At 47.9% G+C, this 14,583-nt stretch overlaps 9 non-coding genes across 9 annotated transcripts; all 9 read right to left on the reverse strand.

Moving 5' to 3' along the window:
* Positions 1-1,283: 1,283 nt before the first annotated feature.
* Positions 1,284-1,474, reverse strand: LOC142695845 (U2 spliceosomal RNA). The gene has a single exon (XR_012863866.1). It is a non-coding gene; the product is annotated as a U2 spliceosomal RNA (small nuclear RNA).
* A 1,304-nt stretch (positions 1,475-2,778) lies between these two features.
* On the reverse strand, positions 2,779-2,969 carry LOC142695846 (U2 spliceosomal RNA). Its single transcript, XR_012863867.1, has one exon. It is a non-coding gene; the product is annotated as a U2 spliceosomal RNA (small nuclear RNA).
* A 1,276-nt stretch (positions 2,970-4,245) lies between these two features.
* LOC142695847 (U2 spliceosomal RNA) lies at positions 4,246-4,436 on the reverse strand. Its single transcript, XR_012863868.1, has one exon. It is a non-coding gene; the product is annotated as a U2 spliceosomal RNA (small nuclear RNA).
* A 1,292-nt stretch (positions 4,437-5,728) lies between these two features.
* Positions 5,729-5,919, reverse strand: LOC142695848 (U2 spliceosomal RNA). The gene has a single exon (XR_012863869.1). It is a non-coding gene; the product is annotated as a U2 spliceosomal RNA (small nuclear RNA).
* Positions 5,920-7,207: 1,288 nt separating this feature from the next.
* On the reverse strand, positions 7,208-7,398 carry LOC142695849 (U2 spliceosomal RNA). The gene has a single exon (XR_012863870.1). It is a non-coding gene; the product is annotated as a U2 spliceosomal RNA (small nuclear RNA).
* A 1,288-nt stretch (positions 7,399-8,686) lies between these two features.
* Positions 8,687-8,877, reverse strand: LOC142695851 (U2 spliceosomal RNA). The gene has a single exon (XR_012863872.1). It is a non-coding gene; the product is annotated as a U2 spliceosomal RNA (small nuclear RNA).
* A 1,292-nt stretch (positions 8,878-10,169) lies between these two features.
* LOC142695852 (U2 spliceosomal RNA) lies at positions 10,170-10,360 on the reverse strand. The gene has a single exon (XR_012863873.1). It is a non-coding gene; the product is annotated as a U2 spliceosomal RNA (small nuclear RNA).
* Positions 10,361-11,657: 1,297 nt separating this feature from the next.
* LOC142696041 (U2 spliceosomal RNA) lies at positions 11,658-11,849 on the reverse strand. Its single transcript, XR_012864043.1, has one exon. It is a non-coding gene; the product is annotated as a U2 spliceosomal RNA (small nuclear RNA).
* A 1,295-nt stretch (positions 11,850-13,144) lies between these two features.
* On the reverse strand, positions 13,145-13,335 carry LOC142695853 (U2 spliceosomal RNA). Its single transcript, XR_012863874.1, has one exon. It is a non-coding gene; the product is annotated as a U2 spliceosomal RNA (small nuclear RNA).
* Positions 13,336-14,583: the final 1,248 nt, after the last annotated feature.

A 14,583-nucleotide genomic window follows, 5' to 3' on the forward strand; every position in this document is an offset into this window, starting at 1 on the left:
CCCGAACGGGCCGCGCGTTGCCCGAGCCTGCCCGATACTGCTGTTCAGCCCTTGCAGCGATTCAGCCTACTTCTAGGCAATTCCATGGGGCCCTGCAGGCTCACACACTCACAGCTACACGGGAGGTGAATAAAGGCCGGAGAGGAAGCCAGACAGGATTTGCTTCTTTTGCTTGCACCACAATGCAGTGCTGAAAGAGGAGGAATCTACATAAAAACGCCTTCCTGGCAACGCCCAAATGCCCTGCTGCCATGCAGATAAACACTGGCAGCGGCAGCAAGTGCATGCCCACAGCCACCCCTTGTTCCTTCACACCTTGTATCAGCTGTAATCCAGTCCAGTCCAGTGCTGCCTGCTGAGCAGCACTGACCAACACTGCCTGGGCCCAGGCTTTTATCTCTGAGGCCCCATTATGATGTCAGAAAGCTGGCTCTGGAATCCTGAGGGCTCCACTATGACACGTGCAAAGTTCCGTCTGAACTTTATATAAGACGGTGAGGCTCAGTCAGTCACTCAGTGTTGCCTGAGAGGGCAACACTGCAACAGCCGGCCGCCAGGCTGTCTTTTTTTTGCACAGCTAGTTGCCTCCAGGAGGCCACAAGAGGGAGACAAGGGACTGCAAAATGGAAAATAGGCATCCACCAACTTTACAGACAACTTCTCCTTGCTCCTACAACCTCCATCCTTGCACAGTTTGTTATTCTTCTAGGTAACATAGTAACAAATCCAAATTGCTGCTCTCTTTGTAGGCAAGCAAGGCTTTGTTGCAACTGCAATTCTTACTTCTTCTTGAAATGTAGGGACGACAGTACATTCCATCACATCCATCTAGTGTACACAGGTAGGTCCATTGTGGCGGGCAGGCGAGCGGGCGGGCTGCTTTATTGGCTGTTTGCTGTTCCCCTACTCCACTCCACTATTTGACTGTTGTGCTGCATCAATCAATCAATCAATCAATCAATCAATCAATCAATCAATCAATCAAGTGGCTGGCTCAGGTGCAGCTCTTTAACTTACCTAAAAGGGAGGGCGGAGAGAAGACAAGGAAGGTGAATGAGGTGTTCCAATGTGAAATGCCGGAAACACAGAAACACAGACGACACACAACAAGAGGTGGCAATCTATTCATTAATTGCATTTAATCAATGAGCTCATTATCACTCATGCATTGTCCAACAGGTGTTGAAATAATGGGATTAAAAGGGGAGATCCCTTCAGAAAGACAGAAACAATAGCAAAGACAAAAAACACTTTTGGAATCTGCTTTTAGTCAACACATAAGGAAAGGGTGCACCGGTCCTGGAAATACTGCAATACCAGGTCAATGCGTGGAGTGGACAGAGCAAGCTCTATTTCCATCTCCCTGTTCTAAAAATCCATTTAATATATGGTCCCCAGATAGGGGACGTATCAGATATTAAACTGATAAGAACAGATACTACACTTGATCTTAGCCAAAAGGCCGAGAAGCGATAACCCGAACGGGCCGCGCGTTGCCCGAGCCTGCCCGATACTGCTGTTCAGCCCTTGCAGCGATTCAGCCTACTTCTAGGCAATTCCATGGGGCCCTGCAGGCTCACACACTCACAGCTACACGGGAGGTGAATAAAGGCCGGAGAGGAAGCCAGACAGGATTTGCTTCTTTTGCTTGCACCACAATGCAGTGCTGAAAGAGGAGGAATCTACATAAAAACGCCTTCCTGGCAACGCCCAAATGCCCTGCTGCCATGCAGATAAACACTGGCAGCGGCAGCAAGTGCATGCCCACAGCCACCCCTTGTTCCTTCACACCTTGTATCAGCTGTAATCCAGTCCAGTCCAGTGCTGCCTGCTGAGCAGCACTGACCAACACTGCCTGGGCCCAGGCTTTTATCTCTGAGGCCCCATTATGATGTCAGAAAGCTGGCTCTGGAATCCTGAGGGCTCCACTATGACACGTGCAAAGTTCCGTCTGAACTTTATATAAGACGGTGAGGCTCAGTCAGTCACTCAGTGTTGCCTGAGAGGGCAACACTGCAACAGCCGGCCGCCAGGCTGTCTTTTTTTTGCACAGCTAGTTGCCTCCAGGAGGCCACAAGAGGGAGACAAGGGACTGCAAAATGGAAAATAGGCATCCACCAACTTTACAGACAACTTCTCCTTGCTCCTACAACCTCCATCCTTGCACAGTTTGTTATTCTTCTAGGTAACATAGTAACAAATCCAAATTGCTGCTCTCTTTGTAGGCAAGCAAGGCTTTGTTGCAACTGCAATTCTTACTTCTTCTTGAAATGTAGGGACGACAGTACATTCCATCACATCCATCTAGTGTACACAGGTAGGTCCATTGTGGCGGGCAGGCGAGCGGGCGGGCTGCTTTATTGGCTGTTTGCTGTTCCCCTACTCCACTCCACTATTTGACTGTTGTGCTGCATCAATCAATCAATCAATCAATCAATCAATCAATCAATCAATCAATCAATCAATCAATCAATCAATCAGTGGCTGGCTCAGGTGCAGCTCTTTAACTTACCTAAAAGGGAGGGCGGAGAGAAGACAAGGAAGGTGAATGAGGTGTTCCAATGTGAAATGCCGGAAACACAGAAACACAGACGACACACAACAAGAGGTGGCAATCTATTCATTAATTGCATTTAATCAATGAGCTCATTATCACTCATGCATTGTCCAACAGGTGTTGAAATAATGGGATTAAAAGGGGAGATCCCTTCAGAAAGACAGAAACAATAGCAAAGACAAAAAACACTTTTGGAATCTGCTTTTAGTCAACACATAAGGAAAGGGTGCACCGGTCCTGGAAATACTGCAATACCAGGTCAATGCGTGGAGTGGACAGAGCAAGCTCTATTTCCATCTCCCTGTTCTAAAAATCCATTTAATATATGGTCCCCAGATAGGGGACGTATCAGATATTAAACTGATAAGAACAGATACTACACTTGATCTTAGCCAAAAGGCCGAGAAGCGATAACCCGAACGGGCCGCGCGTTGCCCGAGCCTGCCCGATACTGCTGTTCAGCCCTTGCAGCGATTCAGCCTACTTCTAGGCAATTCCATGGGGCCCTGCAGGCTCACACACTCACAGCTACACGGGAGGTGAATAAAGGCCGGAGAGGAAGCCAGACAGGATTTGCTTCTTTTGCTTGCACCACAATGCAGTGCTGAAAGAGGAGGAATCTACATAAAAACGCCTTCCTGGCAACGCCCAAATGCCCTGCTGCCATGCAGATAAACACTGGCAGCGGCAGCAAGTGCATGCCCACAGCCACCCCTTGTTCCTTCACACCTTGTATCAGCTGTAATCCAGTCCAGTCCAGTGCTGCCTGCTGAGCAGCACTGACCAACACTGCCTGGGCCCAGGCTTTTATCTCTGAGGCCCCATTATGATGTCAGAAAGCTGGCTCTGGAATCCTGAGGGCTCCACTATGACACGTGCAAAGTTCCGTCTGAACTTTATATAAGACGGTGAGGCTCAGTCAGTCACTCAGTGTTGCCTGAGAGGGCAACACTGCAACAGCCGGCCGCCAGGCTGTCTTTTTTTTGCACAGCTAGTTGCCTCCAGGAGGCCACAAGAGGGAGACAAGGGACTGCAAAATGGAAAATAGGCATCCACCAACTTTACAGACAACTTCTCCTTGCTCCTACAACCTCCATCCTTGCACAGTTTGTTATTCTTCTAGGTAACATAGTAACAAATCCAAATTGCTGCTCTCTTTGTAGGCAAGCAAGGCTTTGTTGCAACTGCAATTCTTACTTCTTCTTGAAATGTAGGGACGACAGTACATTCCATCACATCCATCTAGTGTACACAGGTAGGTCCATTGTGGCGGGCAGGCGAGCGGGCGGGCTGCTTTATTGGCTGTTTGCTGTTCCCCTACTCCACTCCACTATTTGACTGTTGTGCTGCATCAATCAATCAATCAATCAATCAATCAATCAATCAATCAGTGGCTGGCTCAGGTGCAGCTCTTTAACTTACCTAAAAGGGAGGGCGGAGAGAAGACAAGGAAGGTGAATGAGGTGTTCCAATGTGAAATGCCGGAAACACAGAAACACAGACGACACACAACAAGAGGTGGCAATCTATTCATTAATTGCATTTAATCAATGAGCTCATTATCACTCATGCATTGTCCAACAGGTGTTGAAATAATGGGATTAAAAGGGGAGATCCCTTCAGAAAGACAGAAACAATAGCAAAGACAAAAAACACTTTTGGAATCTGCTTTTAGTCAACACATAAGGAAAGGGTGCACCGGTCCTGGAAATACTGCAATACCAGGTCAATGCGTGGAGTGGACAGAGCAAGCTCTATTTCCATCTCCCTGTTCTAAAAATCCATTTAATATATGGTCCCCAGATAGGGGACGTATCAGATATTAAACTGATAAGAACAGATACTACACTTGATCTTAGCCAAAAGGCCGAGAAGCGATAACCCGAACGGGCCGCGCGTTGCCCGAGCCTGCCCGATACTGCTGTTCAGCCCTTGCAGCGATTCAGCCTACTTCTAGGCAATTCCATGGGGCCCTGCAGGCTCACACACTCACAGCTACACGGGAGGTGAATAAAGGCCGGAGAGGAAGCCAGACAGGATTTGCTTCTTTTGCTTGCACCACAATGCAGTGCTGAAAGAGGAGGAATCTACATAAAAACGCCTTCCTGGCAACGCCCAAATGCCCTGCTGCCATGCAGATAAACACTGGCAGCGGCAGCAAGTGCATGCCCACAGCCACCCCTTGTTCCTTCACACCTTGTATCAGCTGTAATCCAGTCCAGTCCAGTGCTGCCTGCTGAGCAGCACTGACCAACACTGCCTGGGCCCAGGCTTTTATCTCTGAGGCCCCATTATGATGTCAGAAAGCTGGCTCTGGAATCCTGAGGGCTCCACTATGACACGTGCAAAGTTCCGTCTGAACTTTATATAAGACGGTGAGGCTCAGTCAGTCACTCAGTGTTGCCTGAGAGGGCAACACTGCAACAGCCGGCCGCCAGGCTGTCTTTTTTTTGCACAGCTAGTTGCCTCCAGGAGGCCACAAGAGGGAGACAAGGGACTGCAAAATGGAAAATAGGCATCCACCAACTTTACAGACAACTTCTCCTTGCTCCTACAACCTCCATCCTTGCACAGTTTGTTATTCTTCTAGGTAACATAGTAACAAATCCAAATTGCTGCTCTCTTTGTAGGCAAGCAAGGCTTTGTTGCAACTGCAATTCTTACTTCTTCTTGAAATGTAGGGACGACAGTACATTCCATCACATCCATCTAGTGTACACAGGTAGGTCCATTGTGGCGGGCAGGCGAGCGGGCGGGCTGCTTTATTGGCTGTTTGCTGTTCCCCTACTCCACTCCACTATTTGACTGTTGTGCTGCATCAATCAATCAATCAATCAATCAATCAATCAATCAATCAATCAATCAATCAATCAGTGGCTGGCTCAGGTGCAGCTCTTTAACTTACCTAAAAGGGAGGGCGGAGAGAAGACAAGGAAGGTGAATGAGGTGTTCCAATGTGAAATGCCGGAAACACAGAAACACAGACGACACACAACAAGAGGTGGCAATCTATTCATTAATTGCATTTAATCAATGAGCTCATTATCACTCATGCATTGTCCAACAGGTGTTGAAATAATGGGATTAAAAGGGGAGATCCCTTCAGAAAGACAGAAACAATAGCAAAGACAAAAAACACTTTTGGAATCTGCTTTTAGTCAACACATAAGGAAAGGGTGCACCGGTCCTGGAAATACTGCAATACCAGGTCAATGCGTGGAGTGGACAGAGCAAGCTCTATTTCCATCTCCCTGTTCTAAAAATCCATTTAATATATGGTCCCCAGATAGGGGACGTATCAGATATTAAACTGATAAGAACAGATACTACACTTGATCTTAGCCAAAAGGCCGAGAAGCGATAACCCGAACGGGCCGCGCGTTGCCCGAGCCTGCCCGATACTGCTGTTCAGCCCTTGCAGCGATTCAGCCTACTTCTAGGCAATTCCATGGGGCCCTGCAGGCTCACACACTCACAGCTACACGGGAGGTGAATAAAGGCCGGAGAGGAAGCCAGACAGGATTTGCTTCTTTTGCTTGCACCACAATGCAGTGCTGAAAGAGGAGGAATCTACATAAAAACGCCTTCCTGGCAACGCCCAAATGCCCTGCTGCCATGCAGATAAACACTGGCAGCGGCAGCAAGTGCATGCCCACAGCCACCCCTTGTTCCTTCACACCTTGTATCAGCTGTAATCCAGTCCAGTCCAGTGCTGCCTGCTGAGCAGCACTGACCAACACTGCCTGGGCCCAGGCTTTTATCTCTGAGGCCCCATTATGATGTCAGAAAGCTGGCTCTGGAATCCTGAGGGCTCCACTATGACACGTGCAAAGTTCCGTCTGAACTTTATATAAGACGGTGAGGCTCAGTCAGTCACTCAGTGTTGCCTGAGAGGGCAACACTGCAACAGCCGGCCGCCAGGCTGTCTTTTTTTTGCACAGCTAGTTGCCTCCAGGAGGCCACAAGAGGGAGACAAGGGACTGCAAAATGGAAAATAGGCATCCACCAACTTTACAGACAACTTCTCCTTGCTCCTACAACCTCCATCCTTGCACAGTTTGTTATTCTTCTAGGTAACATAGTAACAAATCCAAATTGCTGCTCTCTTTGTAGGCAAGCAAGGCTTTGTTGCAACTGCAATTCTTACTTCTTCTTGAAATGTAGGGACGACAGTACATTCCATCACATCCATCTAGTGTACACAGGTAGGTCCATTGTGGCGGGCAGGCGAGCGGGCGGGCTGCTTTATTGGCTGTTTGCTGTTCCCCTACTCCACTCCACTATTTGACTGTTGTGCTGCATCAATCAATCAATCAATCAATCAATCAATCAATCAATCAATCAATCAATCAGTGGCTGGCTCAGGTGCAGCTCTTTAACTTACCTAAAAGGGAGGGCGGAGAGAAGACAAGGAAGGTGAATGAGGTGTTCCAATGTGAAATGCCGGAAACACAGAAACACAGACGACACACAACAAGAGGTGGCAATCTATTCATTAATTGCATTTAATCAATGAGCTCATTATCACTCATGCATTGTCCAACAGGTGTTGAAATAATGGGATTAAAAGGGGAGATCCCTTCAGAAAGACAGAAACAATAGCAAAGACAAAAAACACTTTTGGAATCTGCTTTTAGTCAACACATAAGGAAAGGGTGCACCGGTCCTGGAAATACTGCAATACCAGGTCAATGCGTGGAGTGGACAGAGCAAGCTCTATTTCCATCTCCCTGTTCTAAAAATCCATTTAATATATGGTCCCCAGATAGGGGACGTATCAGATATTAAACTGATAAGAACAGATACTACACTTGATCTTAGCCAAAAGGCCGAGAAGCGATAACCCGAACGGGCCGCGCGTTGCCCGAGCCTGCCCGATACTGCTGTTCAGCCCTTGCAGCGATTCAGCCTACTTCTAGGCAATTCCATGGGGCCCTGCAGGCTCACACACTCACAGCTACACGGGAGGTGAATAAAGGCCGGAGAGGAAGCCAGACAGGATTTGCTTCTTTTGCTTGCACCACAATGCAGTGCTGAAAGAGGAGGAATCTACATAAAAACGCCTTCCTGGCAACGCCCAAATGCCCTGCTGCCATGCAGATAAACACTGGCAGCGGCAGCAAGTGCATGCCCACAGCCACCCCTTGTTCCTTCACACCTTGTATCAGCTGTAATCCAGTCCAGTCCAGTGCTGCCTGCTGAGCAGCACTGACCAACACTGCCTGGGCCCAGGCTTTTATCTCTGAGGCCCCATTATGATGTCAGAAAGCTGGCTCTGGAATCCTGAGGGCTCCACTATGACACGTGCAAAGTTCCGTCTGAACTTTATATAAGACGGTGAGGCTCAGTCAGTCACTCAGTGTTGCCTGAGAGGGCAACACTGCAACAGCCGGCCGCCAGGCTGTCTTTTTTTTGCACAGCTAGTTGCCTCCAGGAGGCCACAAGAGGGAGACAAGGGACTGCAAAATGGAAAATAGGCATCCACCAACTTTACAGACAACTTCTCCTTGCTCCTACAACCTCCATCCTTGCACAGTTTGTTATTCTTCTAGGTAACATAGTAACAAATCCAAATTGCTGCTCTCTTTGTAGGCAAGCAAGGCTTTGTTGCAACTGCAATTCTTACTTCTTCTTGAAATGTAGGGACGACAGTACATTCCATCACATCCATCTAGTGTACACAGGTAGGTCCATTGTGGCGGGCAGGCGAGCGGGCGGGCTGCTTTATTGGCTGTTTGCTGTTCCCCTACTCCACTCCACTATTTGACTGTTGTGCTGCATCAATCAATCAATCAATCAATCAATCAATCAATCAATCAATCAATCAATCAGTGGCTGGCTCAGGTGCAGCTCTTTAACTTACCTAAAAGGGAGGGCGGAGAGAAGACAAGGAAGGTGAATGAGGTGTTCCAATGTGAAATGCCGGAAACACAGAAACACAGACGACACACAACAAGAGGTGGCAATCTATTCATTAATTGCATTTAATCAATGAGCTCATTATCACTCATGCATTGTCCAACAGGTGTTGAAATAATGGGATTAAAAGGGGAGATCCCTTCAGAAAGACAGAAACAATAGCAAAGACAAAAAACACTTTTGGAATCTGCTTTTAGTCAACACATAAGGAAAGGGTGCACCGGTCCTGGAAATACTGCAATACCAGGTCAATGCGTGGAGTGGACAGAGCAAGCTCTATTTCCATCTCCCTGTTCTAAAAATCCATTTAATATATGGTCCCCAGATAGGGGACGTATCAGATATTAAACTGATAAGAACAGATACTACACTTGATCTTAGCCAAAAGGCCGAGAAGCGATAACCCGAACGGGCCGCGCGTTGCCCGAGCCTGCCCGATACTGCTGTTCAGCCCTTGCAGCGATTCAGCCTACTTCTAGGCAATTCCATGGGGCCCTGCAGGCTCACACACTCACAGCTACACGGGAGGTGAATAAAGGCCGGAGAGGAAGCCAGACAGGATTTGCTTCTTTTGCTTGCACCACAATGCAGTGCTGAAAGAGGAGGAATCTACATAAAAACGCCTTCCTGGCAACGCCCAAATGCCCTGCTGCCATGCAGATAAACACTGGCAGCGGCAGCAAGTGCATGCCCACAGCCACCCCTTGTTCCTTCACACCTTGTATCAGCTGTAATCCAGTCCAGTCCAGTGCTGCCTGCTGAGCAGCACTGACCAACACTGCCTGGGCCCAGGCTTTTATCTCTGAGGCCCCATTATGATGTCAGAAAGCTGGCTCTGGAATCCTGAGGGCTCCACTATGACACGTGCAAAGTTCCGTCTGAACTTTATATAAGACGGTGAGGCTCAGTCAGTCACTCAGTGTTGCCTGAGAGGGCAACACTGCAACAGCCGGCCGCCAGGCTGTCTTTTTTTTGCACAGCTAGTTGCCTCCAGGAGGCCACAAGAGGGAGACAAGGGACTGCAAAATGGAAAATAGGCATCCACCAACTTTACAGACAACTTCTCCTTGCTCCTACAACCTCCATCCTTGCACAGTTTGTTATTCTTCTAGGTAACATAGTAACAAATCCAAATTGCTGCTCTCTTTGTAGGCAAGCAAGGCTTTGTTGCAACTGCAATTCTTACTTCTTCTTGAAATGTAGGGACGACAGTACATTCCATCACATCCATCTAGTGTACACAGGTAGGTCCATTGTGGCGGGCAGGCGAGCGGGCGGGCTGCTTTATTGGCTGTTTGCTGTTCCCCTACTCCACTCCACTATTTGACTGTTGTGCTGCATCAATCAATCAATCAATCAATCAATCAATCAATCAATCAATCAATCAATCAATCAGTGGCTGGCTCAGGTGCAGCTCTTTAACTTACCTAAAAGGGAGGGCGGAGAGAAGACAAGGAAGGTGAATGAGGTGTTCCAATGTGAAATGCCGGAAACACAGAAACACAGACGACACACAACAAGAGGTGGCAATCTATTCATTAATTGCATTTAATCAATGAGCTCATTATCACTCATGCATTGTCCAACAGGTGTTGAAATAATGGGATTAAAAGGGGAGATCCCTTCAGAAAGACAGAAACAATAGCAAAGACAAAAAACACTTTTGGAATCTGCTTTTAGTCAACACATAAGGAAAGGGTGCACCGGTCCTGGAAATACTGCAATACCAGGTCAATGCGTGGAGTGGACAGAGCAAGCTCTATTTCCATCTCCCTGTTCTAAAAATCCATTTAATATATGGTCCCCAGATAGGGGACGTATCAGATATTAAACTGATAAGAACAGATACTACACTTGATCTTAGCCAAAAGGCCGAGAAGCGATAACCCGAACGGGCCGCGCGTTGCCCGAGCCTGCCCGATACTGCTGTTCAGCCCTTGCAGCGATTCAGCCTACTTCTAGGCAATTCCATGGGGCCCTGCAGGCTCACACACTCACAGCTACACGGGAGGTGAATAAAGGCCGGAGAGGAAGCCAGACAGGATTTGCTTCTTTTGCTTGCACCACAATGCAGTGCTGAAAGAGGAGGAATCTACATAAAAACGCCTTCCTGGCAACGCCCAAATGCCCTGCTGCCATGCAGATAAACACTGGCAGCGGCAGCAAGTGCATGCCCACAGCCACCCCTTGTTCCTTCACACCTTGTATCAGCTGTAATCCAGTCCAGTCCAGTGCTGCCTGCTGAGCAGCACTGACCAACACTGCCTGGGCCCAGGCTTTTATCTCTGAGGCCCCATTATGATGTCAGAAAGCTGGCTCTGGAATCCTGAGGGCTCCACTATGACACGTGCAAAGTTCCGTCTGAACTTTATATAAGACGGTGAGGCTCAGTCAGTCACTCAGTGTTGCCTGAGAGGGCAACACTGCAACAGCCGGCCGCCAGGCTGTCTTTTTTTTGCACAGCTAGTTGCCTCCAGGAGGCCACAAGAGGGAGACAAGGGACTGCAAAATGGAAAATAGGCATCCACCAACTTTACAGACAACTTCTCCTTGCTCCTACAACCTCCATCCTTGCACAGTTTGTTATTCTTCTAGGTAACATAGTAACAAATCCAAATTGCTGCTCTCTTTGTAGGCAAGCAAGGCTTTGTTGCAACTGCAATTCTTACTTCTTCTTGAAATGTAGGGACGACAGTACATTCCATCACATCCATCTAGTGTACACAGGTAGGTCCATTGTGGCGGGCAGGCGAGCGGGCGGGCTGCTTTATTGGCTGTTTGCTGTTCCCCTACTCCACTCCACTATTTGACTGTTGTGCTGCAATCAATCAATCAATCAATCAATCAATCAATCAATCAATCAATCAATCAATCAATCAATCAGTGGCTGGCTCAGGTGCAGCTCTTTAACTTACCTAAAAGGGAGGGCGGAGAGAAGACAAGGAAGGTGAATGAGGTGTTCCAATGTGAAATGCCGGAAACACAGAAACACAGACGACACACAACAAGAGGTGGCAATCTATTCATTAATTGCATTTAATCAATGAGCTCATTATCACTCATGCATTGTCCAACAGGTGTTGAAATAATGGGATTAAAAGGGGAGATCCCTTCAGAAAGACAGAAACAATAGCAAAGACAAAAAACACTTTTGGAATCTGCTTTTAGTCAACACATAAGGAAAGGGTGCACCGGTCCTGGAAATACTGCAATACCAGGTCAATGCGTGGAGTGGACCAGAGCAAGCTCTATTTCCATCTCCCTGTTCTAAAAATCCATTTAATATATGGTCCCCAGATAGGGGACGTATCAGATATTAAACTGATAAGAACAGATACTACACTTGATCTTAGCCAAAAGGCCGAGAAGCGATAACCCGAACGGGCCGCGCGTTGCCCGAGCCTGCCCGAACTGCTGTTCAGCCCTTGCAGCGATTCAGCCTACTTCTAGGCAATTCCATGGGGCCCTGCAGGCTCACACACTCACAGCTACACGGGAGGTGAATAAAGGCCGGAGAGGAAGCCAGACAGGATTTGCTTCTTTTGCTTGCACCACAATGCAGTGCTGAAAGAGGAGGAATCTACATAAAAACGCCTTCCTGGCAACGCCCAAATGCCCTGCTGCCATGCAGATAAACACTGGCAGCGGCAGCAAGTGCATGCCCACAGCCACCCCTTGTTCCTTCACACCTTGTATCAGCTGTAATCCAGTCCAGTCCAGTGCTGCCTGCTGAGCAGCACTGACCAACACTGCCTGGGCCCAGGCTTTTATCTCTGAGGCCCCATTATGATGTCAGAAAGCTGGCTCTGGAATCCTGAGGGCTCCACTATGACACGTGCAAAGTTCCGTCTGAACTTTATATAAGACGGTGAGGCTCAGTCAGTCACTCAGTGTTGCCTGAGAGGGCAACACTGCAACAGCCGGCCGCCAGGCTGTCTTTTTTTTGCACAGCTAGTTGCCTCCAGGAGGCCACAAGAGGGAGACAAGGGACTGCAAAATGGAAAATAGGCATCCACCAACTTTACAGACAACTTCTCCTTGCTCCTACAACCTCCATCCTTGCACAGTTTGTTATTCTTCTAGGTAACATAGTAACAAATCCAAATTGCTGCTCTCTTTGTAGGCAAGCAAGGCTTTGTTGCAACTGCAATTCTTACTTCTTCTTGAAATGTAGGGACGACAGTACATTCCATCACATCCATCTAGTGTACACAGGTAGGTCCATTGTGGCGGGCAGGCGAGCGGGCGGGCTGCTTTATTGGCTGTTTGCTGTTCCCCTACTCCACTCCACTATTTGACTGTTGTGCTGCATCAATCAATCAATCAATCAATCAATCAATCAATCAATCAATCAATCAATCAATCAATCAGTGGCTGGCTCAGGTGCAGCTCTTTAACTTACCTAAAAGGGAGGGCGGAGAGAAGACAAGGAAGGTGAATGAGGTGTTCCAATGTGAAATGCCGGAAACACAGAAACACAGACGACACACAACAAGAGGTGGCAATCTATTCATTAATTGCATTTAATCAATGAGCTCATTATCACTCATGCATTGTCCAACAGGTGTTGAAATAATGGGATTAAAAGGGGAGATCCCTTCAGAAAGACAGAAACAATAGCAAAGACAAAAAACACTTTTGGAATCTGCTTTTAGTCAACACATAAGGAAAGGGTGCACCGGTCCTGGAAATACTGCAATACCAGGTCAATGCGTGGAGTGGACAGAGCAAGCTCTATTTCCATCTCCCTGTTCTAAAAATCCATTTAATATATGGTCCCCAGATAGGGGACGTATCAGATATTAAACTGATAAGAACAGATACTACACTTGATCTTAGCCAAAAGGCCGAGAAGCGATAACCCGAACGGGCCGCGCGTTGCCCGAGCCTGCCCGATACTGCTGTTCAGCCCTTGCAGCGATTCAGCCTACTTCTAGGCAATTCCATGGGGCCCTGCAGGCTCACACACTCACAGCTACACGGGAGGTGAATAAAGGCCGGAGAGGAAGCCAGACAGGATTTGCTTCTTTTGCTTGCACCACAATGCAGTGCTGAAAGAGGAGGAATCTACATAAAAACGCCTTCCTGGCAACGCCCAAATGCCCTGCTGCCATGCAGATAAACACTGGCAGCGGCAGCAAGTGCATGCCCACAGCCACCCCTTGTTCCTTCACACCTTGTATCAGCTGTAATCCAGTCCAGTCCAGTGCTGCCTGCTGAGCAGCACTGACCAACACTGCCTGGGCCCAGGCTTTTATCTCTGAGGCCCCATTATGATGTCAGAAAGCTGGCTCTGGAATCCTGAGGGCTCCACTATGACACGTGCAAAGTTCCGTCTGAACTTTATATAAGACGGTGAGGCTCAGTCAGTCACTCAGTGTTGCCTGAGAGGGCAACACTGCAACAGCCGGCCGCCAGGCTGTCTTTTTTTTGCACAGCTAGTTGCCTCCAGGAGGCCACAAGAGGGAGACAAGGGACTGCAAAATGGAAAATAGGCATCCACCAACTTTACAGACAACTTCTCCTTGCTCCTACAACCTCCATCCTTGCACAGTTTGTTATTCTTCTAGGTAACATAGTAACAAATCCAAATTGCTGCTCTCTTTGTAGGCAAGCAAGGCTTTGTTGCAACTGCAATTCTTACTTCTTCTTGAAATGTAGGGACGACAGTACATTCCATCACATCCATCTAGTGTACACAGGTAGGTCCATTGTGGCGGGCAGGCGAGCGGGCGGGCTGCTTTATTGGCTGTTTGCTGTTCCCCTACTCCACTCCACTATTTGACTGTTGTGCTGCATCAATCAATCAATCAATCAATCAATCAATCAATCAATCAATCAATCAATCAATAAATCAATCAATCAGTGGCTGGCTCAGGTGCAGCTCTTTAACTTACCTAAAAGGGAGGGCGGAGAGAAGACAAGGAAGGTGAATGAGGTGTTCCAATGTGAAATGCCGGAAACACAGAAACACAGACGACACACAACAAGAGGTGGCAATCTATTCATTAATTGCATTTAATCAATGAGCTCATTATCACTCATGCATTGTCCAACAGGTGTTGAAATAATGGGATTAAAAGGGGAGATCCCTTCAGAAAGACAGA

The sequence above is a fragment of the Rhinoderma darwinii genome, assembly GCF_050947455.1.
Source record: "Rhinoderma darwinii isolate aRhiDar2 chromosome 5 unlocalized genomic scaffold, aRhiDar2.hap1 SUPER_5_unloc_49, whole genome shotgun sequence".
NCBI lineage: Eukaryota > Metazoa > Chordata > Amphibia > Anura > Rhinodermatidae > Rhinoderma > Rhinoderma darwinii.